Source organism: Hipposideros armiger, unplaced genomic scaffold (genome assembly GCF_001890085.2).
Source record: "Hipposideros armiger isolate ML-2016 unplaced genomic scaffold, ASM189008v1 scaffold_676, whole genome shotgun sequence".
Taxonomy (NCBI): Eukaryota; Metazoa; Chordata; class Mammalia; order Chiroptera; family Hipposideridae; genus Hipposideros; species Hipposideros armiger.
Window position 1 is genome coordinate 484,187 of NW_017732026.1, and position 12,702 is coordinate 496,888.

A 12,702-nucleotide genomic window follows, 5' to 3' on the forward strand; every position below is an offset into this window, starting at 1 on the left:
GAATAATGCAAGAATGTACGTTGAAATGTTCACATTAACTTTATCTGAATTGCTTTTAGAATGCTGAATTCCCTTTAAATCCATTCCTTTCCCAGACCAGGCAACAACAACTATATGGCGGTTTTAGTCTAGTTCTACTACACTTTTTTATCTTATTTTGATTCATTACAGCTGGATCAACTTAGTTTCAAACTTTAGGCTTCCAAATCTAGAAACTTAAAGTGTAAGTAAATTTTTGCACATATTGTATAATCTTATCTTGCCTAAAATCAAAGGAGAAAAGAATGTTTTAAAAAGATAGAAGTCATAGAGAAACGTTGGTTTTCCCTGTCTTATCGCTCTGGTTAATCCATTCTTTAACACCTCTTCAACTTGGAAACCATGATTTTGAATTTTCTGAATAATATTTATCATCAATGATTATTCAACATACATATTACATAGTGCTCTTTAAATCAACAAAGATGCTTCTTAAAATTATTTTTGGGCTCTAACTTTATCACACCCTAAACAATACTGCCTGAGAAACATCTTCTGCCTCCCTCAACACAGGTATCACCTGCCAAGATCAAATGCAATCTAAGATAAAAGATGAAAGTCTGAAGCCTACAGTGAACAACAGTTCAACAGCCTCATTTATCAGAAAATACTGATTGGTTTGATAATAATTCTATAAGTGTGAGGCCATGGGTATCCCGGATGAAGCCTTCCTAAAGTAAAGACAATTTTATAGTGAAGTTCTTGGAAATGGACTGGGGCAGAAAAGGCTTGTAACAGATTTTTCCATTGCCTAAACACTTGTCTTTTCTTCCTTCCCATATTCCATGCTAAGAGAATTCTGGAAGATACTTTAATCTCAGGAAGGTCAAAACCTGTGTTATAAGGTGATAAATTAGGATGCGATTTAAATCGTGAATTATTATAATTTCATTCCTCTTGACCAGAGATTTGCCCTAATTAAAGTCAGCTAGATAGGATTTGTAAAAATATATTTCTTCATTGATAAAGAAGTGTTAACATACTTGATTTAGCCACTCACCCTTTTTATCACCTGCAGCTCTCCGCTTGGAATAGATATGAGATACCTGGTACTATTGTAACCCTCTTTTCTAACAGTAAGATGACAAAACATGAGAAAAAGTTTAAGAGTCCTTAGAGGTGTCAGCCCCTCCATTGCAGAGCCACAGAACAAGTAACATTAGCTGCCTGCTTATGAACCGCCACTTCTGTGAAACCAGTAACTCCCCATTATTTTAAGCAACTGTATTTTAATTTTCTTTTACTTGCTGCTGAATGCATTTCTAGTTTATTCAGTTTGCAATTTGTTAGTCACTTGAGTGATTTGTTCTTAAGCTTGAAATCCATATTGCACATGGAGCTCCTCATACTGTCCATTTTGGTTAAATCCTTTGTTTTAGAGGTTCTCATTGTGATAAGTAATTGTTATCACCTGAAAGGTCTACAAAAGTTATAGGTAGTGATATGGGCCAAGCAGGTAGGCCCCCACCCCCACCCCCACTGGATAACTTTTAAGTTTTCTTTCCTATAGAAATTTTAAGTCTCCTCTTCCCTAGTTTCTTAGTTCCTTAGCCCTTGGCTTTGATTACTCTTCTAATCAGTTTCTGAATCCTAGGCTAAAGGTTGCCCCTAGGCTGAATCACAGAATATCTCTCACCCACCCCAGCTTTAGATAACTACTTAAAACCTGTGACTTCCCAACATTCCCCAAGCCATCCTGGACCTAACTCTTGGATTAAATAGGTTTTAATATTTAGTCCAGAGACTAAATAGGTTTTAATATTTCCCCAGGCCAGTATACTTGTTGATTGTAAACATTAAAGGTTAATGTTCTTTCCAAACCTGTAGCCACTCCACATCAATAGCTTTGAGCTCTGCTCTTTAAGGCATTTACTAATTAAAATCTACTTTTGCTCATTTAGGGGTCTTGGGGATACAGAGGGCACCCCAGCACAAGATTGCCAGTTGCAACCAAAGAAGCCAACACGGTCTTGCAGGTGGATCTCGAGACCCCTTCCTCTCATCTGAGACCAGCTAGGGTGAGAGTTCTGTGAATCCCCCAATAGGCAGGGACAGCTCTACGACCCTGCCCAGCAGGAAGCAGATACAGAAGAAGAGACCTCCTGTCCCTCAACTTCCCATAGAGACTTTTATGGGGATCACGTCTCTCAAGGGGAAAACAAAGCAGGCAGTTAGAGGCAGGCATTGGGTCTCTACATTCCTGCATGTCCCACAGAATGCACCGTCCAAAAGACCTCTCTCTTCTCCATCCAAAACTGCCCCTTTTCATTGTAATTATCCACCCCTACAGGGAAACAAATGGGTACAAAATACCGGGCTGGATTAGACCAGTCACTCACACCTGCGCAGTAAAGGCCATAACGACCTTCATTTCACCTGGGCCTCATTATACCATCATTATAATATCATACATATGCTGGGAAGTTCATTAATATCATTATAACAGACTACATTCTGGGAAGGAACATGGGCAGTCTAAAGAGATGAGGTAATAACCTGTTGTCAGTCACAGGTGTCAATCAAGTGGTCCCATGCCCAGAGAAGAACAGCCCATTCTAGAGAAAAAAGGGATAAAAACTCCAACTCCTGGCCAGTCAGGGCCTTTCGAGCTTCCTTTGCTCAGCCTGCTCCAAACTCTTTCGAGTGTACTTTTTCTCCTAATAATGACGCCCTGGCCCTGGCCCTGGCCCTGGCCCTGGCCACTGCCCTTGCCCTGGGCCCCCTTGGGCTTTTTGAGCTCCTTTGCTTGGCCCGCTTCAAACTCTTTGGCGTGTACTTTCTTTTCTAATAATGGCCCTTGAGCCATTTTCTATTCTTTGGGCTGGCTTCTGCTTCTTTAAAATGTGTTTTTTCTTCTAATAAACGGTCCTTTTCTGCAACTTTACCTCTCTGGTACATGTCTTCATTCTTCGGTTCCACAAGACCATGATCCCGGTACACACAATCACACATCAAAACATTTCAGTAGTGCACATAAGTGAAGTGTGGCAGGGTAAGAAAATATTAAAAATGATGAGCACCAACATTAACTGGAGAGACAATGACTTGTCCACAACGATTAGTCATTGTTTGCCAGAGGAATTGCCATTTCACAATGACAGGATTGCCAAGTCTTACATGTTTCCAAGAGGAAAAAAAAAATATGGGTTTATATGTAAAATGTTGCCATCTTTAAATGGTGACAACTCTTCTTTGTATTTTTTAGTCACTATCTGAACCAACACAATGAGGGTCTATTCAAACACACCTGTGTGTAGACCAGGTCACTACGGTGGCATTAAGTTCCTTACACAGAAGACCAAGGTAATGCCTTTTTTGCCAGATCTCACTTTGGCAAAATGATGTAACATGCAGATTTCTTTTGTTGTTTTTCCTACTTCACAACAATTACATAAATAGATCTTAAATTATCCCAGGCCATGAGCATTTCCATAGAAAGTCTGAACCAGCTGCAACCCCATATTTAGCTTTTTCACATTCCTTTAAATAAGCATTAAAGTTGGTTCTCATTTCAAATGGAGAGTTCAGAAAGAAAATAGGTCACAGACTAAGCAGATTGCTACTGAGAACTTTATGCAAAATCTAAAAATGGGGGTCAATTCCTGCATGAAAAATACATAGTGAGAAAATGAAGCCGATATTTCTGTGTTGTGAAGTGCACTGAGGACTCTCATCATCTCTTCCAGCACATTTTGTAAGTATTATATATTTCACTACAGCTGTCAAGTCTGAAAATTGTTTTAGACGTGCAATAACAATAATGACTTAAAGAGACTGGTGTTAAGAAATTGAAAACTTCTAACTGAGCTGAAGCAGCAAGTCAGTGATGGTAGTGATGCAGGATTTTTTGATGTGTGATTGTGTGTACCGGGATCATGGTCTCGTGGAACCGAAGAATGAAGACACATGCCAGAGGTAAAGTTGCAGAAAAGGACCGTTTATTAGAAGAAAAAACACATTTTAAAGAAGCAGAAGCCAGCCCAAAGAATAGAAAATGGCTCAAGGGCCATTATTAGAAAAGAAAGTACACGCCAAAGAGTTTGAAGCGGGCCAAGCAAAGGAGCTCAAAAAGCCCAAGGGGGCCCAGGGCAAGGGCAGTGGCCACGGCCAGGGCCAGGGCCAGGGCCAGGGCGTCATTATTAGGAGAAAAAGTACACTCGAAAGAGTTTGGAGCAGGCTGAGCAAAGGAAGCTCGAAAGGCCCTGACTGGCCAGGAGTTGGAGTTTTTATCCCTTTTTTCTCTAGAATGGGCTGTTCTTCTCTGGGCATGGGACCACTTGATTGACACCTGTGACTGACAACAGGTTATTACCTCATCTCTTTAGACTGCCCATGTTCCTTCCCAGAATGTAGTCTGTTATAATGATATTAATGAACTTCCCAGCATATGTATGATATTATAATGATGGTATAATGAGGCCCAGGTGAAATGAAGGTCGTTATGGCCTTTACTGCGCAGGTGTGAGTGACTGGTCTAATCCAGCCCGGTATTTTGTACCCATTTGTTTCCCTGTAGGGGTGGATAATTACAATGAAAAGGGGCAGTTTTGGATGGAGAAGAGAGAGGTCTTTTGGACGGTGCATTCTGTGGGACATGCAGGAATGTAGAGACCCAATGCCTGCCTCTAACTGCCTGCTTTGTTTTCCCCTTGAGAGACGTGATCCCCATAAAATCTCTATGGGAAGCTGAGGGACAGGAGGTCTCTTCTGTATCTGCTTCCTGCTGGGCAGGGGCGTAGAGCTGTCCCTGCCTATTGGGGGATTCACGGAACTCTCACCCTAGCTGATCTTAGATGAGAGGAAGGGGTCTCGAGATCCACCTGCAAGACTGTGTTGGCTTCTTTGGTTGCAACTGGCAATCTTGTACTGGGGTGCCCTCTGTATCCCCAAGACCCCTAAATGAGCAAAAGTAGATTTTAATTAATAAATGCCTTAAAGAGCAGAGCTCAAAGCTATTGATGTAGAGTGGCTACAGGTTTGGAAAGAACATTAACCTTTAATGTTTACAATCAACAAGTATACTGGCCTGGGGAAATATTAAAACCTATTTAGTCTCTGGACTAAATATTAAAACCTATTTAATCCAAGAGTTAGGTCCAGGATGGCTTGGGGAATGTTGGGAAGTCACAGGTTTTAAGTAGTTATCTAAAGCTGGGGTGGGTGAGAGATATTCTGTGATTCAGCCTAGGGGCAACCTTTAGCCTAGGATTCAGAAACTGATTAGAAGAGTAATCAAAGCCAAGGGCTAAGGATCTAAGAAACTAGGGAAGAGAAGACTTAAAATTTCTATAGGAAATAAAACTTAAAAGTTATCCATTGGGGGGGCTATTTGCTTGGGCCATATCAGTAGCCATTGGACTGATATGCATACAGTGTACAATGTGGAGTTTTCTTCATTCTCACTCATATTTCAGTACTTCTCTATACAGCACAGATGTGTAAAGAGCCTCTGTAACTATGTGTTATCATAAAAGCCATTAGTGACTGCAGTGGAGTTGCACTGTAGCCTAACTAGTATCTATTCTCTTTCTTTCATTGTCTTAATAGTGTTTGGACTTTCCTTAGGACATTTTCTCAACTTTGTTTCATATAAATAAAATAATTTGAGTGGCATTCATTCCACCCAATTTGCATAGATGGACTTAATTTCTGTGTACTGAGCAGTGGGTCACATCTTCACACTTACTAGGTCAGGGATGGGTGCGATTCAGGAAAGAGAGTATTACAGTTGAGGGAGTAGGGTATGTGAAGTTTGGGGTAAAAGGAGTAGGATATACTCAAAAAGGCATCCCATCTAATGTGTCTGGAATACAGATAGTGAAGAAAGTGGAAAAAGACAAAACCACCGACACAGGCATAATCTAGAATTTTCAAATCATTGCAGACCTTGAAAACTTGAGATTTTATCCTGATGTGGTATCACTGATTATTTTTAAGCAAGTGACTGGCATGGTCACATTTGTGTTTTTAAAAAATCATTCTGGCTTCTGTGTGGAGAATGGACTGGAGAGGAGGTGAGGTGCCTTGGCTGAAGAAGCACCAATTAAGAGGTTATTAGAGCAATTCAAGTGAAAGCTGACAGCAAATCTGACCGGTGTGGTGATGTAGAGATGGAATTAATAGGCATGGTCAAGTAGCACGTAGAATACTGTGACTCTCACAAATCACTATTTATCAAGTAACACTGGAGTGAGTGGTAGACAGTTTGTAAGATTTCAGTGACAGAAAAAGTCATCTTGAAGTGGGGATAAGGAGCCAATACATGAAAGTAAGATCTTTGGACTAAACATAAAGGTTAAAAATTTTTGATAAAAACTGATAGAAGTCAGAGAAGCAACATCTGTGAGCATAGTTAGTAAAACAGGGAAGGACAAAGAGTGTTGGGGAGGGTAAACAGTAATTACACACATTTGGGACACAAAGGTGACACTTAATGCAGATATAGAAAACAATGTTAGGGAGTGAGTACTGGGCTTATTGTACTGGCTTTGATACCAGGGAGACTCATTATACATTATTCAGAAGTATGACTCTGTTGCAGTGGCTTCTGGAGTCCCAGCTAAGGAGTAGTCTAAAAGGGGCTTGAAGAAATCTTTGCAGTAGAAATGCAGAGGAAGCATTAGCTGGGTTTGTTGATATCAAAAGATAACTGGATGAGTAATAGTGATGGTAGTACAAAGATAACTGAGGCTTCAAGTTTTGTTAGTTAAGTGGGTAGTGATACCATTAAAATAACTGATAGCATTAATATAAACAGAAAAATCAAGAGAATATTACATATGTTATATTTAGGTGAAAGAAGAATTATTGTAAACAAATTTTAAATTTGTTCTATGATATCATTACCATATTTCCATAGAATCAAATAACACTAACTGTAACAGAGAGGAGAACAAATGCTATTATCAAATGAATATATAGCTGCTTCAAAATGCATGTGGGTTTATATAGTGGACACATCATACATGGGTATGCCATTTACTGAGGGCTGTTTTTATATGTCTAATTCCTGGCTACCCTCCAGCATCCATCATTGAATGGCAAATTCATGGAGGCTCTCTTATCAGCTCCTCCATGTACATATTTTCATAGAATGCCAGCAAAAGCACTTCTGCTGGACCCTAGTTAACTAAGGAATCATCAGAAACTTCTCATTCATTCTTTGTTCATTATACTTCATTCCACTTTCCTGGTAAGAAGAATCTAATGCACAGAAGGAAACTTGCTCTAAGGATCCCAGAAGACGTAAATATCTACATAGTGATTTTTAAAAATGTAAAATGCAAAGGAATCAGAATTGATGATTAAAAAACTTCGGCACATTTCCCTCAAATTTTCGATTATAGCTTTCTAAATTCCAGGTACTTTTGAATTGCTTTATAATTTAATACCTTCTAGTTAACTGATATATCTTATTAGTTTTGTTCAAACTAATCAAGATTTTATTGTGCAAAAGTTAAAATGACATTAACTTGAGTACTATTTTCAAGTCTAATGGGGTTACTAAGTAAAATGCACTTGAACAATAAAAAATAAAAGAACTGCATTTTATTTTACGAGTAAAGATTTTGACTCAAGACTATTAGGGAAGTGTTTTTCTTACATGTAAAGAAATATAAAATATGCCAATCCTCTAACATTTTGCCTTAATACAATTGTTTATAAGCCAGTTTAAGAAAAATATATCTGATATAGACTTATGAAACAAATATACAAATGGCAAATGAGATAAGGCATTGTGTTTTCATTTTAATATAAGCTACTATTCTACCATGGAAGCCTTAAATATTCTCATGAACAAAGGGATTTTTCAAAGATCTTGAAGCTCTAATAAAAAATATTTCAGTGATACAACTCTGCAAAAGCATCCTTCCAAATTGGCTTCATATATTAAAGCCAGACAGCTTTTAAAATAGTTCTCCAATTATTTAACAAAATGAAAGATGAAGAATGACCTCACTGGGAATTTAAAGTAAGTTAGCATTCATGTCTTGCTTAGAATTTTTCTGTAGAACAATACCAGAAAGGAAATGGATACTAGGTGACATTTGGTGTCAGGGATAAAGGGTAGTATGCAGAACTAAAAATGAGTCAAGGAAAGAATATCAAATTATAAGCTTCTCAAAGGTTAGGGTCATAGCTTCTAAAGATTTCATATTGATTCTTCATTAGGCTTAGCAGATATTACTCCTATTAGTAAGAGCCTAATAATTAATGTTCAAACTAAATTAGAATTGTATATGAGATCAGCCAATTAAGTTCGTGAACTCATCCTAGAAAAAGGGCTACATACCTCATTGCTGAATATTACTATGGTCACCTTTGAAGTACTCCCCTTGGGAAGCTATGCGCCAACACCAGCGCCTAGTCCACCCTTCAAAGCAATTTTGAAACTCTTTCTGGAACGGCCATTAGAGCTGTCATCGTATTACCCTTGGTGTCTTGAATGTCATCAAAATGCTTTCCTGTCAATATTTCCTCTATCTTCGGGTAAAGAAAGAAGTCATGGGGGGCCAGATCAGGTGAGTAGGGAGGGTGTTCCAATACAGTTATTTGTTTACTGGCTAAAACCTCCCTCACAGACAGTGCCGTGTGAGCTGGTGCATTGTCGTGATGCAAGAGCCAAGAATTGTTGGTGAAAAGTTCAGGTTGTTTTTGTTTAACTTTTTCACACAGCCTTTCCAGCACTTCCAAATAGTAAACCTGGCTAACTGTTTGTCCAGTTTGTACAAATTTATAATGAATAGTCCCTCTGATATCAAAAAAGTTTAGCAACATCATTGCAACAAGTTCGAGAACTTAATTGTCAGACATCGTATTTTAATTTTAAACAAAGAAATGTTCATCTGACTGGAAACAGCCACTCATGCTGGTCCTGGCTGTTTTCTCTTTGATAGGAGTTTTAGTGAACAACTAAGAAGGCAGGGAATGAAACCCATCAGTGACACTGCATCCCAGAAGTGGAAAACCTAAAGAAAATGTTACCAAACTCCAATATAGACTACCTGAGGTCTAAAAGGATCACCCCTAACTTAAAGCATTGCTCAGAGTTTTGTCTTACCCATTTTTTCCACTTTCCACATAGAAGGGGCATTAGCAAGGTCAAGAAAAAATTGGAAAAGCACTGAGTACCAAGCACGAGACATGGAGGGTAAGGGACCAAGACACCAACTTCTACTGCTTGTCCTAGATCCAAGGGTGGAAAGGAGACCCTGTAGTTTCCTGAGATCTTGCCAAGCTCATTCGTACTCGAGTTGCCATCCCAAGGCAAGCCCTCTCAAATAACAAATAGGCAGCATTGCTTGATAATTAAAAACTCATGTACTAGTATAGGGAATATAATCAGTAGTATTGTGATAACTATGTATGGTGTCTGGGAGTCCTAGAGTTATTGGGGGATCACTCCCTAAGTTATACAAATGTCTAACCACTATGCTGTATGCCTGAAATGAATATAAAATAATATTGAATGTCGACTGTAATTGAAAAGTAAAATAAATAAATAAATTTTAAAAACTCATGTACTCTTTGTGAGCCTCTCAGTGATTGAGGTTTGGTAATTCGTGATTTGATTTCATCACAGCTAACTTCAGAGACTGAAAACTAATTATCAAGTAGAAGAATTCAAATTCTTCTGAACCACTTCATTTCCAACATCCCTGCCTTCCTAAGTATCTCACTGCTTTGAACACATGCTAGGACCTTTTGGGACTCGAGTTCTGTATATGCCTTAAGGCATTTTCCCACTGTCTCTTTTTAACTTTAGAAAATTCCTACTCAAGTCATTAATATACAGTTTTGATGTTCTCTTCTGGAAATTTTGAGCTTTCTCTGACTTTTGAAAACTGGTCCTTGATCCCATGTTCTGTAAATCTCCTATTTATACAAATTTCCCCTCTAGAGTATGAACGTTACAAATGGAAGTCAGGAATTATATGTAATAGTTTTTATTCCTGCTTCCTAGTATGTTTCCTGATATTCAATTATTTAAAAATGAATGAATAGATGTGTGGGAAAATAAAGTGCAATTAGTGTTTCAATGGGATTAGGATGCATGTGGCTTTTCTAACTTTTTTAGAGGGAATACAATTTTTTCCCCTCTCCCATTGATATGGTATATTTTAAAACATGATGTGAAAAAGTCCTTTACTTGAGAATTCAGAGACCTAATATCTAGGTCAAACTCTGCCACTGCGCAGCTTTATGTCATTTGACTTTTCTGGGCCTTACTCTCCTTAGCAAAGTCAGGGTGTTCTAAAATCCCCTCTAGTGTGAAACTTTGTTATTTCTTGGTAACTCTACCAGAGTACCTTCCTTTCCCTGGAAGAAAGGCAACAAACATTCCAGGCAAACTTTCAGTAGACAGTCTCTCTTTTTATCAAACAGAGAATATGAGATGAAATAAAGCACAAGGAAATATGCCCAAAATATAACTAATTCCATTTTCACCATTCAGTTCACTCTGGCAGCAAGTGAGGGACAGTTTGTACCTCTTTCTATGTGGAGTTCCAACTTTCAGGCATCATATGCCTGAATGTCATGTGTTATGTGACCCTTAAGGGCAGCGACTCTAAGTGAGAACTGGTCTAAATATGATTGGCCTAATATGGTTTTGACCCTTAAAATGAGCCAGACTGAAAGCCTATAACCAGAGTTCTAGCCTTGATTGGAAGAAAGGGCTAAATAAGGAGTTTTAGGATATATGGCTATATCTTGTGCTGGAATGAATTCTGGGACAAATACAGAATAATTCCCTATATGAGGTTTACAACCTTGACCAAGCCATCTTGGATTTCCTACGGCCTCTATCAAGGTTACATCTATTTTTTAAAGGTATGAGTAGGCAGGAATTAATATAAAGGAAATGGGGAATTTGTTGTCAGCATTAAAGGACCTACAGAAATAGCAATTGTTTTTCTTCTATTATATCATTCATGGACACCTATGTGGCATACATATAAAAACAAGAAATTAAAACAATAAAAACAAACACCTGTAATCCCAGAAAACTGGGTATATCAACAATTTTATAAGGATTATTTAATATTCTATAAAAAACACCATGAAGGAGTTATTTTTATTATGGTTTTTATGACATATTATTATAAATAGCTCAAAGTACATTTTATTTGTCAGTTTTCACTGTCTTACACTTTAAGGAAGAAAATGAGCATGGGAGAATGTTTCTTCAGGTTTTTGTTTTTGTTTTTTCCCTTAAATATACAGGGGGGAAATACTTTGAATTCCTTCAGACAATTAATTTTTCTCATTTGAGGATACAATTGTTAAATAAGAACACATTTAATAGTAATACCACTTGCACAGCAGGCATTCAAATCAGCACAAAGACTACTTTTGCCTATTGATTCTCGGCAGTTAGGTTTCATCTCTTAATTCTTTCTTATAAGCAGGAGGGATAATAGTCAGATGTTGGTGTTCATTAAAGGTATTGTCTAGAATAGTTCACAGCAGAGGTCTCATTTCCACGTGCAACTGTAAGTCATAACGTGTTGTTTGATGTAAAAGAAATGGGTCCTTTTCACAGATATTGACTAAGTACCTACTGTTCTCTACTACATTCTAGGCATGGGAGAGAGAAAAATTAAAAACACAAAACAAAATATACTCCCTGCCCTCAGGGAGCATACATTTGATGGAGGAAATACAGAATATATTACTGACCCAGGCAGGTTTCCAATTACATACCACAGACTAGAAAAAAGTTTTCACGGAGAAGCTAGTATTTAACAAAAATGAATGAAATTCTATGTATTTGGCTATGTTTTTACCTGAGAGTTTATTGTTATTAGCATGTTTGTGAATAAAATTAGGATTGTCAGTTCAATTCAGAGTTTTCACTAATATAGGCACCTTTAAACTGTTGAGCTTTGTTCATTTACTGAGCTGCTTTTGGGACCTATCAAAGGAACTTACACCCTGTTTTCTTTAACAGGATAAAGGCTAAGACTTGGATGAGGTCATATAATTTCCCAAAGGGGCTGGATTCTCTGGCAGGCCCACTTAGTGTTCACTATCTGACATGAGCTCAAAGACCTGCAGATACTGTCCGGTAAGACTCCATCCCCATTTCCCCTGTCTTCATGAGATTTTGCTGAGCTGAAGCCTCCCACCCTGATGCAATGTCTTCTGAGTCACAGGAGATGCCATCTCTGTTCTGCCAGTAAATTCTTTTTTTTTTTTTTTTTTTTTTAGCTGAGCCATCCTGCTGCCTGTTGGCAGCTCAGCAGCTGCTCAGCTCGGGCGGGGACTCAAACCTCTGTTGCTCAGAGCTCAAACTCTTGAGCGAGCTCTTAACTAACTGAGCCACTCATCGGGCCCTGCCAGTAAATTCTTAAGAATTTTGTGCCCCTCCAAGAAAGGCCTGCAGACATCAGTGGGTCATGGATGATGAAAAAAAGAAATGAATATGTGCATTTTCCACGACATGCCAAAGATACTTCAAGATTTGATAAAATTAACACCAACATTTCACAAATGGAATATAAACTTCATTTAACCCTTTGTAAAGATAAATTTCAATCAATATATTTTGTTATTGTAAAGTATTCATTTTTACTAAACCCCCAAAGAAGAAAGAATCGTTTCACTCTCCCCAGTTTTTGGAAGTAACTTCATGGAAAAATGTTGAGTTACTTCAGTTAT

At 38.2% G+C, this 12,702-nt stretch overlaps 1 protein-coding gene across 1 annotated transcript in view; it reads right to left on the reverse strand.

Annotated features, from left to right (window-relative positions):
• DPP10 (dipeptidyl peptidase like 10) overlaps positions 1-12,702 on the reverse strand; it is a 521,286-nt gene that overhangs the window by 281,587 nt on the left and 226,997 nt on the right. The window lies entirely within an intron of this gene.